Source organism: Cetorhinus maximus, chromosome 19 (assembly GCF_964194155.1).
Source record: "Cetorhinus maximus chromosome 19, sCetMax3.hap1.1, whole genome shotgun sequence".
NCBI lineage: Eukaryota > Metazoa > Chordata > Chondrichthyes > Lamniformes > Cetorhinidae > Cetorhinus > Cetorhinus maximus.
In genome coordinates, this window is record NC_135897.1 from 52412587 (window position 1) to 52427929 (window position 15343).

Sequence of the window (15343 nt, forward strand, 5' to 3'; positions counted from 1 at the left end):
TATGATTTAACAATAAACCAAATAAATTGTTTAAGAGCTGTAACTGTTTTGTCTTTGGAGCAGTAGTGCTTTTATTTTTGTCTCTTATAGATACTAAGCAATCTGTATATGCAATTAAAATCCTTAAGAGAAGTGCTTTTGTTTCAGTACAATAGATAACATAAGACAAACCTCAGTAACCTCTTAGTTATGAGTTTCTCTGCCAACTTCTCTCAAATTTACAGGTCATTAAAAGTCTATTTCAGAATAATCGCATTGGAATGTTACTGAAGTCATACAAGATCATTTTATTACAGAGAAACTTGTTGAATAAGTGAATGAAGATTGTGAAACCCAGCATGCCGTGAACAATATGGATTCCATTCCAACACTTTGATCAGTATAATATATTCAAATTAATACAACTAATGAACGATGCTTAATTTCTCTAAGTGCCATGGTTTATAGTATTGTGATACATTTGGAATTGAATCAAACAACACTGATACCACTGAAGATTAGAAATACAGTGCTTGAAGTATCATTAGCTTGGATAGAAGAAAAATAGATTCAAGCATACTTTTGATGTATTCTTGCAAATGCCCTTGATTGAATAGACTTGAAGATCATTGTCTTCAGTTCTCATATACACTGCTGAGTATATAAACATTTATTTATTCTATTAAATAAGATAGGGCATGTAAAAAGGCAGTACATTAATCATGGGTGACTTTAATCTTCAGTAGGTTGGGAAAATCAAATTGGCAGAGGTAGCCACGAGCAAGGATTCATAGAATGTATTTGGGACAGTTTCCTAGAACAATATGTTGTGGATCCAACCAGGGATCAGGTTATTTTGGATCTGGTAATGTGTAATAAGGTATATTTAATAAATGATCTCAGAGTAAAAGATCCCCTTGGAAACAGTGACCATAACATGGTAAAATTTAGCATTCAGCTTGAGAGTGAGAAACTTGGGTCAGAAACAATTGTGCTAAACTCAAATAAGGGTAATTACAAAGGAATGAGGGCAGAGTTGGCTGAAGTGGACTGGGAAAGGAGTTTAGCAGAAAAGACAGTTGATGAACAATGGCAGACGTTTAAAAAAAATAGTTCATGACTCATAAAAAAGATATATCCCAGTGAAGAAGAAGGATCCTAGGAAAGGGATAAACCAACCATGGTTAACCAAGGAAGTTAAGGATAATATCAAATTGAAAGAAAAACATACAATGTGGCAAAGATTAGTGGTAAGCTAGAGGATTGTGAAAGTTTTAAAAAAGCAACAAAAGATGACCAAAAAAAGAATAAAGTGGGAGAAAATAAACTTTGAGGGTAAACAAGCAAGTAATATAAAAATGGACAGTAAGAGCTTCTTTAAATATATAGAAAGGGAGAGAGAGGCCAAAGTGAACATAGGCCCCTTAGAGAATAAAGCTGGGGAAATAATAATGAGGAAGGCGAAATGGCAGAGGAGTTAAATAAATACTTTGCACCAGTCTTCATGGTAGAAGACACTAATAGCATTCCAAAAATACTAAAAAATCAAGGGGCAAAAGAGGGGCAGGAAATAAATGCAATAACTATCACTGGAGAAAAAGTACTAGGGAAACTAGCGGGCTAAAGGCCGATAAGTCCCCTGGATCAGAGGGGTTGCATCCTAAGATATTAAAGGAAGTAGCTGCAGAGATAGTGGATGCACAGGTAGTAATCTTCCAAGAATCCTTAGATTCTAGAAAAGTCCTAGAGGATTGGAAAACTGCCAATGTAACACCCTTATTCAAAAAGGGATGGAGACAAAAAACAGGTAACTATAGGCCAGTTAGCTTAACATCTGTCATTGGGAAAATGTTGGAGTCTATTATAAAGGATGTGATAGCAGACCATTTAGAAATACATAATATAATAAAGCAGAGTCAGCATGGCTTCATGAAAGGGAAATCATGCCTGACAAATTTATTAGAATTCTTTGAGGAGGTAACAAGCAGGATAGATAAAGTGGAACCAGTAGATGTAATATATTTGGATTTCCAAAAGGCATTAGATAAGGTACCGCACATAAGGCTACTTAATAAGATAAGAGCCCATGGTTTTGGGGGTAGTATATTAGCATGGATAGAGGTTAACTAATAGAAGACAGAGAGTTGGGATACGGGGGGACATTTTCAGGATGGCAACCAGTAACAAGTGGAGTGCCACAGGGATCAGTGCTGGAGCCACAATTATTTATTAATATATATCAATGACTTGGATGAGGGAAGTGAATGTACTATTGCCAAGTTTGCAGATTACACAAAAATAGGTGAGAAGGCAAGTGATCAGGATAACACAGAGTCTCCAGAGGGACATAGACAGGCTAAGTGAGTGGGTGAAAACTTGGCAAATGGAATATAATGTGGGAAGGTATAAGGTTATGCACTTTGGCAGGAAGAATAGAGGAGCTGAATATTAGTTAAATGGAGAAAGACTGCAGAAAGCTGCAGCACAGAGGGATTTGGGGGTCCTCGTGCATGAATCACAAAAATCTAGCATACAAGTTCAGCAGGTAATAGAGAAGGCAAATGGAATGTTGGCCTTTATTTCAAGGGGAATGGTGTGTAAAAATAGGGAAGTCTTGCTAAAACTATACAAGGCACTAGATAGGCCACACCTAGAATACTGTGAGCAGTTTTGGTCTCCTTATCTAAGGAAAGGTACACTGGCATTGGAGGCAGTCCAGAGAAGGTTCATTAGGTTGATCCTGGGTATGGAGGGATTTCCTTATGAGCAGAGGTTGAGTAGGTTGGGCCTGTATTTATTGGAGTTTAGAAGAATGAGAGGCGACCTTATTGAAACATATAGGATTCTTAGGGGGTTTGACAGGGTAGATGCTGAGAGGTTGTTTCCCTTTGTGGGAGAGTCTAGGACCAGAGGGCATAATCTCAGTGTAAGGGGTCGCCCATTTAAGATAGAAATGAGGAGGAATTTCTTCTCTCAGACAGTAGGCAATCTGTGAAATTCTTTACCGCAGAGGGCTGTAGAGGCTGGATCGTTAAATATATTCAAGGCTGAGATAGATATTTAATCAGTAAGGGAATCAAGGGTTATGGGGAAAAGGCAGGAAAGTGGAATTGAGGATTATCAGATCAGCCATGATCTCATTGAATGGCGGAGCAGACTCGATGGGCTGAATGGCCTACTTCTGCTCCTATGTCTTATGGTCTTATGGAAACAGGAACATTTATTTAGCTCATGCGCTGTAGCTTCTTCTTTGGTAATATAAAGTTTTGAATAGGTTCCTCAAATATTTCCACAATGGCTTGCAATTGTTTGAAGCCCATTTAGCATTCTCTGGCTTAAATAAAATGAAGAAATTATTTGGTTTTTGTATCAATGCAGTTAACTCTTATTTTGTTGCTTTTAAAATAATTGGCCCAGGTTTTATATTAGTAATTATGTAAAAAATGATCAGTGTTCACCATCATTGCTCCTCTGAAATTGACAGGAAATTCTGGAGTCCACATATGTCAGCAAAATGCAGAAATCTATATAGTGCTGCCAGTGGTTCCATGCCTCTTCAGTGATTCTATTACTTTCACTGTAAAAAAAAACCCTTGGGAAAGTTACACCTTGTTGAATGAGATGTTTCTGGGTTTTTAAGCAGTGTAATAAGTTCATAATTACTGCTAAGCAGTCTCATTGGCCCTGAAAAAGTAATTTGATATTAGCTGAATGCCAAATTTCTCCATTATGATAAGAAAATTACATATTTTATAATACTGTTTTTAAAGATTGTTTATGATACTTTAGCTTCTACCTTTATCCCATATGTACATTCTAATCATTTATTTTGCTATCTGTAAATGTTTAGATTAAAATTAAAGGGATTCAATGGTTTTTACTTCTTGGTTTGCTGTCTGTGAGAATACTTCAATGTGAATAGCCATATACCCTGCTTGATGACATAATTGCTGCCAGAATCCAGGAGACCATCTTGACTTGATTCAACAATGGGATAGGCAAAACCCATGCCACAGAGTTTGCTAGATTCGCCTGTAATGAGTTGTCAAATTCTTTGTGCTTCTGTCATTTTTAAATTGCAATTTTGTTGCATAGATCTGTGATATGGCACTTGTTTTTATATAAAAAATATAAACATCTAGAATTTTGTTACTTTTAAATTGACCATGTTACAAGGCTAGTGAAGAAAATAGACTCTTCGATTTTTTGATTTACAAATGCAATTGAACTAGAGAATATGGAGGAATGCTAAATGAGAATTCAACAAGTAGAGAAAATGATGTTCAAAATTTGTTGATCAGATATTCTTTACCTTTGCATTCATACCAATGGAATATATAATTTTCAGTTTACAGTGATATTTCCATGTCTGCTTCATATTTCTTAAAATAATTTCTACTGACCTTCCGCAACTCCAATTTCCCATGTTCTGTTCTCCATATTCCTTTATTGCCTGAGATATCAGAATTCTATCTATATCAGCCTTGAATATGCTCAACTATGGAGCATTTGCAACTTTATAGGTTAGAAATTCCAAAGACTCACAGCTATCTGAGTGAAGAAATTTCTCTGTATCTCAGCCCTAAATAATGGACCCCTTATACTGAACCCCTTATCACCTATGCAAAACATATTGCTTCTCACAAGTCACCAGGACAAACCTCCAACCCTATGAACTACGGGTACACTGCCACTGTCTCCTCAGCCCTTCTGCTCTTTTAATTATTTCCTTCCCATTCTCCAGTAATCCCAGCTTTGATACTTTGTAACCTTTAATACGACTATCTTGTTAATTTTATTTTCTTCTATCTTCTAGGACCCCAATCTTCCTCCCACTCTTCCTCTTTACCCCTCCATTATACTTCCTATGATTACAAAAAAGTCATGTTGTGCTACCTGTATCATATCAGGGTATTAGGTTGAAAGTGGTAGTGTTTAAATTTCCTATCTGCTTAACTTTCACTTGTTCCTGATTCCAAGATTTGTGTCTCCAAGCTAGGAAATGAAAACATTCATCATGAACTAACTTAATTTAACTTGACCTTTTATATAAAGCTCTTTTGAGTGTTTTGCTTTTATACCTGGCATTATTTATATTGTTCCTGCAACAATTGCAAAACAACAAACAGCACTGTTTTAGTATAAGTGTTCTTCAAATTTGTGGCTCCTGTAAATGGAGCTGATATTCTTGGATTACATTTGGAAAAAACAATTAGGTAAAATACCCAGCCACTTTTTAAAGAAACCTGCAGGCACAAAGGCACATCTATGTGTCCATTGTAGCATTCTTAATGTATTTTTGTTTCTAAAAGACTAGCTAAATGCTTCCACCAGTCATCACTGACTGCTCTATATCTGCAAGCGTGCTTCTGTTACATGTTAAAAAGAGTTAAGATTCTCTATATACTGCACCTCTAGGTTGTGATGTGAATGTGATGTTATATCAGCAATTAGTGAAAAATGGCCAACACCTAATGTTACGTGACAGCTCCTCAATATTTCAGTGTAAAACTTTAACTTAGACATGACACCATTAGCCATCCAAAACATTCCCTGATGGCCAGAACCTGTTAGATATAGACTCTGCTTGTTACGGAAACACATAGCTCCAATGGGCAAAGCTTTAAACTCAAAAGTGCCTAAATCCTTTCCAATCACTGTGGAGGTTAACAGATACACCCATACTCTTTGGATGCAGCTACTTTCCTCCCCCAGTCTGGGGGCCATTATCAGCCACCATTGCTACCTTGGCTGGCTAATCCACCATTCTTCCACATTGTTTCTCCAGCCAGTCACCCTTGCTACTTTTGTAGTATATTTTTGGAGATGATTATGGACCACTCCTGCAGCCACCGACCTTCACCCCAATGTACAAGCTATTCTCAGGGCCCATTCATGGGCTGCTCCCACTATCCTTGGGCTGGCCAATTTAGGACTGGTTCTGCTAATTAACACATGTGGTCCCTGATTCTGTTCTCTTGTGTCCTATTTAATTTATTAGGTGTGATATTTGTGCCAGTAGTTCTTATATATTTGTGTGGGGAAACATTTATCTTTCTATATTGGTGTGTCTTTGAGCAAGTATTTTGAATGCAGGGAGGTGGGGATGATGACAAGATCCCATGACATCTGTTGGCACGAGACCTGAGACATTTTAGCTCCCAAATCTCATTAACATTTGAAGAGCAGCTACCTTTGTGATCTGCAGAATTGGACAGTCGGCCTACTTGACAACCTAAGCAAGAATGAGACAAACAGAATACAAGTCACCAACCCATTGTATAATTCTGACAGTGCCATCTAATTTTGACTGTATAGTTTTCAGCCTCAGACTGATAGCACAGTATCACTACAATCTAAAGCATTTTGATTTGAACCCTTCAATCTAGTCAACTAAGGACACTGTACAAAAGTAATTAAACTGGATCTACAGCTTCCTGTGTCTCATTTTTTAAGAACCACAATTACTTTGGTCCCTCTTTGGAACACTTCCTTGACTAAGTTTTTAGTTATACTTCTTTGGTTTTGTATCCATTTCCTTGATTATGCTACTGTGGAGTGGCTTAGGTCATTTGTCTCTTTTTTTAAAAAAACACATTTCACTCTTGAAACCTTATCCCTTAAATCCCAATTATTTCTGGAATTGCATGCTGCTCCCATTGTAGTTGCTTCACGTGTTTTGATTCTGAAATATTATGAAGGAAACTTCACCTTTTGCAAAACTCCCCATACCTCCTGAGAGGAATTGTTGGGATGCGAGGGGGCAGGTTTAGCCAGCTCTCACCTGCTCAAGTGATAACCTTGGTCACCCTTTCAAAATTTTCTACTTTTGTTCCCCAGTGCCACTCCCTCAACCCCCTTGCCTCTTCTCTCCAGCCTTCCCTCCACCTTTGCCTACACTTCTTGCACTTTCTCCTCCCTCATCTCCATTTCACCCTTCTTACTCCGTGTATTGGTATTTCCTCTGCCCCTCTCCCCCAACCCCCAATCCCCCAACACCCAATCCCCCAACACCTGCCTCTCCTGGCTGGGTCCAATTAACTAATACTCTAACCCTGCTCAACCTGAATAAAGCAGTCTCCTTGTGTAACATCCTGTGCAGTCAACTGACTACATAACAAAAATGCTGTCTCCAGCACAACATTTAATTTCAAAATTCATTGAAAAATCCTGTGTCAGGGTCTGGCTGTGGTAAAATCTATTTTAAAAGTATGAACATTTACTTATAGCACCTGTTACACCTGAAGCTGGTGCTTTGTTTCGCATGTATAACATTAAATGACCTGTCATGGCAATTTTAGCTTCAAATCTATTAATGGAATTGTACAGGAATGCGCTTGCCTTTAGTGTAGTCTTATGATTGAAAAGTGAATGCATTGTAAGCTCTACTGATTCATTAATATTATCTAAATGCAATCTGAATAAGATTGTCTTTTCAAGATAAAAGCAAAAAACTGCAGATGCTGGAAATCCAGAACAAAAACAAAAGTGCTGGCAGACCTGCTGAGTTTTTCCAGATATTTTTGTTTTTGTTTTGTCTTTTCAAGTCACTTTTGAGAGCTGCCAGTCAGAGTATTCATACATTCTAAGAAAGGTGTACACCTCCACTGACCAACTTTAAACTCTTTTGCAGGGTCCCATGTACATCCAGTTCCCAATCAAATAAATTCTTTCTCTCTCCCCTCTCCCAGCAACAGCACCACCCCCCTCCACACTCCCCCCCACCCCCAAAACCCCCACCCCACCCCCACCCCACCCCCACCCGCAGTGTACTACACTGAAGGATAAATTTCCTGGTTGGACTCTTCAGCACTTCAGCCATGTCGTTGTATGGGTCTCATCCCAACCCACTGCGCTGTCAATTGACTTGCCACAACCATCCTCACTTAGCATCTGTAATACAATTGCCAGTAACATTTTGACTTTGTATCAGATACTTCCTCTTGCACATAGCCTCAATCTTGCATGAAAAAATACAGACGATGACTAAATGATAGCAATAAGGGGAAAGCAGCTAGGATGTCATTTTCAAGATTCTCTCATCCTTTACATATATTAGCTCTGACAAAGAAATTTTAATGTGTATAATAAAGCCTGTTTATTATTCCCAACTATTCACTTGAAGACTACACTTGGTCTTGGTTTTCTGTGTGCAATGACATAGGAAATTGATTAGTAATGTATAAAATGCCATGAATATTTTGTAGTAAATTACAAGTCTTTCAACAAATGTTTACCTATGGAAATGATGTATTAATAACTGCATTTTAGACTCAATGGCCATATTTCAATTGCTGTCCCTCACTGCTGAGACTATTAAGCAGCACAACGCTCCCACCCCACCCCGCCCCCATTACTCCCCTTTTCTGCCCCACTGAAACCTTGCCTGTAGCACCTATGTTTTATTGTGACCTAGAAATACAAAACAGCATGGTTCATCAGCTAGAGCTACGCCCTGAGCTATGAAGCTTATATCAGGCAATAGAACTTACACTGTAATTCCAGAAGTAAGCTATTCAGGGTAAGATTATTAATGTCTGTGGGCGCTTCCTGTCAATGTTTTACTATTATAAATACTTTAGTCTACATTTATAATGGAAACTGACTGTGTAAATTTGTCACACCATAATTACACCTCCCACCAGTGCCAGTGCTTCAGTATCACCACTGGTGGCAGGGTGCAATTACAGTGTGACAAATTTCTACAGCCAGTTTCTATTATAAATGTAGAAATAGGAATATAGGATAGAAATATATAAAAGTGGGGACTAAATTACAGGTGTGTGCCCTAGTTCAAATATCCCCAATTATTCACTTGAAGACTACACTTGGTCTTGGCTTTCCATGTGCAATGCCACAGGTGATTTTTAAAAATTCGTTCATGGGATGTGGGTATTGCTGGCTAGGCCAGCATTTAATGCCCAACCCTATTTGTGCTTGAGAAGGTGGTGGTGTGTTGTCTTCTTGAACCACTGCAGTCCATGTGTTGTAGCGCTTTTAGGAAGGGAGTTCCAGGATTTTGACCCAGTGACAGTGAAGGGATGACGATACAGTTCCAAGTCAGAATGGCGTGGTAGTGTTCCCATGCACTTGCTGCCCTTGTCCTTCTAGTTGGCGGGGTCGCTGGTTTGGAAGGAGACATCAAAGGAACTTTGGTGACTTGCTGCAGTGAATCTTGTGATGCTCACTGCTGTCACTGTGTGTCAGCGGTGGAGGGAGTGAATTTTGAAGGTTTTTAAAAAGTTATTCATGGGATGTGGGCTTCGCTGGCTGGGCCAGTATTTATTGCCCATCCCTAGTTGCCCTTGAGAAGGTGGTGGTGAGCTGCCTTCTTGAACCGCTACAGTCCATGTAATGTAGGTACACCCACAGTGCTGTTAGGGAGGGAGTTCCAGGATTTTGACCCAGCGACAGTGAATGAACGGCGATATATTTCCAAGTTAGGTGTTGGATGGGATGCCAATTAAGTGGCTGTGTTGTCCTGGATGATGTCAAGCTTCTTGAATGTTGTTGGAGCTGCACTCATCCAGGCAAGTGGAGAGTATTCCATCACACTCCTGACTTGTAGATAGTGAACAGGCTTTGGGGAGTCAGGAGGTGAGTTACTGATTGCAGGATTCCTAGCCTTTGACCTGCCCTTGTATTAAAAGTATTTATATGAATGGTCTAGTTCAGTTTCTGGTCAATGGTAACCCCAGAATGTTGATAGTGGGGATTCAGCAATGGTAGTTCAGCAATTGAATATCAAGGGCAGATGGTTGGATTCTCTCTTGTTGGAGATGGTCATTGCCTGGCACTTGTGGAGTGAATGTTACTTGCCACTTATCAGTCCAAGCCTGAATATTGTACAGGTCTTGCTGCATATTGACACAGACTGCTTCAGTATCTGAGGAGTCGCGAATGGTGCTGAACATTGTGCAGTCATCTGCGAACATCCCCACTTCTGGCCTTATTATGGAGGGAAGACCATTGATAAAACCGCTGAAGATGGTGGGGCCTAGCATATTATGCTGAGGAACTTCTGCAACAATGTCCCAGGACTGAGTTGATTTACCTCCAACAACCACAATCATCTTCCTTTGTGCTAGGTATGACTCCAAGCAGTGGAGAGTTTTTCCTGATTCCCATTGACTCCAGTTTTGCCAGGGCCCCTGCCACACTCAGTCAGATATAAAAACAAAAAACTACTGTGGATGCTGGAAATCCAAAACAAAAACATAATTACCTGGAAAAACTCAGCAGGTCTGGCAGCATCGGTGGAGAAGAAAAGAGTTGACGTTTCGAGTCCTCATGACCCTTCAGCAGAACTGAGTGAAGTTAGGAGAGGGGTGAAATATAAACTGGTTTAAGGTGTGGTGGGGGGGAGGGGGGAGAAGTTGGGGGTGGGGGGTGGTTGTAGGGACAAGCAAGCAGTGATAGGAGCAGATAATCAAAAGATATCACAGACAAAAGGAACAAAGGGGTGTTGAAGGTGGTGATATTATCTAAGAAAATGTGTTAATTAAGAATGGATGGCAGGACACTCAAGGTACAGCTCTAGTGGGGGTGGGGTGGAAAGGCTGACAAGGTATTACAGTTGTAAATTTAAAAATAATGGAAATAAGTGGGAAAAGAAAAAAAAAAATCTATATAAATTATTGAATAAAACAAAAGGGAGGGGGAAGAAACAGGGTGGGAATGGGGGGAGGGAGTTTAAGATCTAAAGTTGTTGAATTCAATATTCAGTCCGGAAGGCTGTAAAGTGCCTAGTCGGAAGATGAGGTGCTGTTCCTCCAGTTTGCGTTGGGCTTCACTGGAACAATGCAGCAAGCCAAGGACAGACATGTGGGCAAGAGAGCAGGGTGGAGTGTTAAAATGGCAAGCGACAGGGAGGTTTGGGTCTTTCTTGCGGACAGACCGCAGGTGTTCTGCAAAGCGGTCGCCCAGTTTGCGTTTAGTCTCTCCAATGTAGAGGAGACCGCATTGGGAGCAACAAATGCAGTAGACTAAGTTAGGGGAAATGCAAGTGAAATGCTGCTTCACTTGAAAGGAGTGTTTGGGCCCTTGGACGGCAAGGAGAGAGGAAGTGAAGGGACAGGTGTTGCATCTTCTGCGTGGGCATGGGGAGGTGCCATAGGTGGGGGTTGAGGAGTAGGGGGTGATGGAGGAGTGGACCAGGGTGTCCCGGAGGGAACGATCCCTACGGAATGCCGCCAGGGGGGGTGAAGGGAAGATGTGTTTGGTGGTGGCATCATGCTGGAGTTAACGGAAATGGTGGAGGATGATCCTTTGAATGCGGAGGCTGGTGGGGTGATAAGTGAGGACAAGGGGGACCCTATCATGTTTCTGGGAGAGAGGAGAAGGCGTGAGGGTGGATGCGCTCGAGATGGGCCTGACACGGTTGAGGGCCCTGTCAACGACCGTGGGTGGAAAACCTCGGTTAAGGAAGAAGGAGGACATGTCAGAGGAACTGTTTTTGAAGGTAGCGTCATCAGAACAGATGCGACGGAGGCGAAGGAACTGAGAGAATGGGATGGAGTCCTTACAGGAAGCGGGGTGTGAGGAGCTGTAGTTGAGGTAGCTGTGGGAGTCGGTAGGCTTGTAATGGATATTGGTGGACAGTCTATCATCAGAAATTGAGACAGAGAGGTCAAGGAAGGGAAGGGAAGTGTCAGAGATGGACCATGTGAAAATAATGGAGGGGTGGAGATTGGAAGCAAAATTAATAAATTTTTCCAGGTCCAGACGAGAGCATGAAGCCGCACCAAAGTAATCATCGATGTACCGGAGAAAGAGTTGTGGGAGGGGGCCGGAGTAGGACTGGAACAAGGAATGTTCCACATACCCCATAAAGAGACAGGCATAGCTGGGGCCCATGCGGGTACCCATAGCCACACCTTTTATTTGGAGGAAGTGAGAGGAGTTAAAGGAGAAATTGTTCAGTGTGAGAACAAGTTCAGCCAGACGGAGGAGAGTAGTGGTGGATGGGGATTGTTCGGGCCTCTGTTCAAGGAAGAAGCTAAGGGCCCTCAGACCATCCTGGTGGGGGATGGAGGTGTAGAGGGATTGGACGTCCATGGTGAAGAGGAAGCGGTTGGGGCCAGGGAACTGGAAATTGTTGATGTGACGTAAGGTGTCAGAGGAATCACGGACGTAGGTGGGAAGGGACTGGACAAGGGGAGAGAGAAGGGAGTCAAGATAATGAAAAATGAGTTCCATGGGGCAGGAACAGGCTGACACAATCGGTCTGCCGGGACAGTTCTGTTTGTGGATTTTGGGTAGGAGGTAGAAGCGGGCCGTCCAAGGTTGGGTGACTATCAGGTTGGAAGCTGTGGGAGGGAGATCGCCAAAGGAGATGAGGTCAGTGACAGTCCTGGAAACAATGGCTTGATGTTCTGTGGTGGGGTCATGGTCCAGGGAGAGGTAGGAGGAAGTGTCTGCGAGTTGATGCGCAGCCTCCGCGAGGTAGAGGTCAGTGCGCCAGACAACAACAGCACCACTCTTGTCAGCGGGTTTGATGACAATGTTGGGATTGGACTTGAGAGAACGGAGTGCAGTAAGTTCAGAGAGAGACAGATTAGAATGGGTGAGAGGAGCAGAGAAATTGAGACGGCTAATGTCACGCCGACAGTTCTCAATGAAAAGATCAAGAGAAGGTAAGAATCCAGAGGGAGGGGTCCAGGTGGAAGGAGAATATTGGAGGTGGGTAAAAGGATCTGTTGAACGGGGAGAGGACTCCTGCCCAAAGAAGTGAGCACGGAGATGAAGACGTCGGAAGAAGAGTTCAGCGTCGTGCCGAGCCCGAAATTAATTGAGATGAGGGTGTAAGGGTATGAAACTAAGTCCTTTGCTGAGCACTGAACGTTCAGCATCGGAGAGGGGAAGGTCAGGGGGTATAGTGAATACGTGGTTGGGGCTGGGATTGGAAGATGGGGTGGGGACGGAGGGACAAGCAGGGGTGGAGGGTCCCAGATGGGTGTTGGTGTCGATGAGTTGTTGGAGCTTGCATTCCTTAGCACTTGAGAGAAAGAGAAAAAGTTTCTTGTTGAGGCGTCGGATGAGGCGAAGAATAAAATGAAACTGGGGGCACGCGCAGCTTTGAAAAAGGGTGCTGCTGGAGGGAGAGGTCGAGTGTCAGATGCTGCCTAGTTGTCAAAGGCCATCACTCTCACCTCACCTCTGGAGTTTACCTCTGGAGTTCAGCTCTTTTGTTCATGTTTGGACCAAGGTTGTAATGAAGTCAGGAGCTGAATGGATCTGGAGAAACTGAGCATCAGTGAGCAGGTTATTGCTAAATGCTGCTCGATAGCACTGTTGACCCTTCCATCACTTTTAAGATGATCGAGAGTAGACTGATGGGGCAGTACTTAAGAATGGATTATTAATGAATATTTTGAATATTGAATACTACAAATATTTTGTAGTAAATTACAAGTCTTTCAGCAAATGTTTAGCCTATGGAAATCATGTGCAGCATAAAACATGTTAATTGCATGTTGCATTTACTATTACTGATGATATAAACTCCATCATCCAATGAAAACAGGGCATTGAATCCATGGCATTATGACATTCTTATATGACATAAATTCATCACTGAAAAATTACTCATCTTAAAGTCACACTAAGAATTACAGACGATGACTAAATAAATGGTAGCAGTAAGAGAGGAAGCAGGTAGGATGTCATTTTCAAGGCTCTCATCCTGTACGTATATTAGCTATGACAAAGAAGACTTGCTGCCTTTGATAAAGCCTGCTTACGTGTGAAGTTCATAACTCTGCATTTTGGACTTGATGCTCATTTGACTGCATTCACAAGGGGAAATCTGCGCAGCTACTGCACTTAACCTGCCACAGCTCACACCAGGGACTTGCGTGCCATTACCTTCCAAGTTTTGGAAGATGGGAGTAGCTTTCAGGGTGTCAGTGTATGGGTTTCTTTCCAACCTGATTGAATGAAAAAAAAATGAAAATGAATGAAAAAAAAGGAATGAAAGGCTTTACATATGAGGAACGTTTGAGGAATCTGGGTCTATACTTGATGGAGTTTAGAAGGATGAAGGGGGTTCTGATTGAAACTTACAGAACACTGAAAGGCCTGGATAGAGTGGACGTGGGGAAGATGGTTCCATTAGTAGGAGAGACTAGGACCCGAGGGCACAGCCTCAGAGTAAAGGGAAGACCTTTTAGAACAGAGATGAGGAGAAACTTCTTTAGCCGGAGAGTGGTGAATCTATGGAATTCATTGCCACAGAAGGCTGTGGAGGCAATGTCACTGAGTGTATTTAAGACCGAGATAGATAAGTTCTTGATTGGTAAGGGGATCAAAGGTTACGGGGAGAAGGCGGGAGAATGGGGTTGAGAAACTTATCAGCCATGATTGAATGGCGGAGCAGATTCGATGGGCCGAATGGCCTAATTTCTGCTCCTATGTCTTATGGTCTTATAATCTCTTGAATTCACTGCAGGAGTCAGTGTTGAGGGGGCAGGAAGAAGAGTACTGAGCATTAAATGGGGTAAGTCACAAATGTGTCATCGTGCCAAACTGTTACAGCAATTCCCTTTGGGATGTCCTGTGGACACACCACAGAAAATGCAAGTTTTATTTTTGAACCTGTCTTAGTTTTTGCTAGTTGTCCAGATTGGTATACATGGATAAATAAACTTCAGTACTTTCTCCTGAAGGCCCAGATTTGGTATTTTCTACCTAACAGAACAACGAGGATGGGAAGCCTCTTCCGCAAACATAAAAATATTTCAAACTATGAAGTAATTATTTATCTGGATATGTCTCATCCTCTTGGATCGATAGTTTGAGAGCACACGCCGCGCTTGCGCACAAACGAGCTGAACTCGGGGCGGTTGATGAGGGTGGGTGCGCGCGGCCCGATGGAACTTGGGGCGGTTGGTGAAGCTGGGTGCGCGAGGCGGGGCGACTGGAGCATGCGCAGGCGGTCGGTGACGCTGGGTGCGCGCGGCGGGTGGCTGGAGCATGCGCGGGCGGTGATCAGGCTGCTCGAGCGACGCCGGCTGTGAAGGTACCGGTTGACGGGGTAGCGGGTTGCAGCTGAGCCGAGGGTCATCCGATAGCAGTGAGCCATTTGTTCCTCGGATCTGCTGTGTGTATTTCGGCTGCTTTGACTGACTGGCCGAAAGAGAGTTTTGTACAATTCGGGCCTCAATCAGGCCTCGCCTTGAAACAACTCGTTAGTGAAAGCAAAATAACTATCGGGAGAGTCAAGAGCACTATAATCAGGCAGGGAACATTATTGGGCCGTAACTTCCGAGTTCCCAGCGTCTGATTTGGGGGAACTTGAAAGGTAAGGGTTTGCACGGGAATTGTCCAGAAGTGCAAACTTCCTCTGGGCAATTGACCTGATCTG

The 15343-nt window shown here is 42.3% G+C and overlaps 1 protein-coding gene across 1 annotated transcript in view; it reads left to right on the top strand.

Annotated features, from left to right (window-relative positions):
- Positions 1-14875: 14875 nt before the first annotated feature.
- The window catches only part of LOC144693806 (mitofusin-1-like), an 80534-nt gene continuing 80066 nt past the window's right edge, over positions 14876-15343 (top strand). Inside the window, exon 1 of the mRNA XM_078563855.1 lies at positions 14876-14998. The gene's annotated coding sequence lies outside the window, so the exon portion shown is untranslated. The remainder of the gene's footprint in view (positions 14999-15343) is intronic.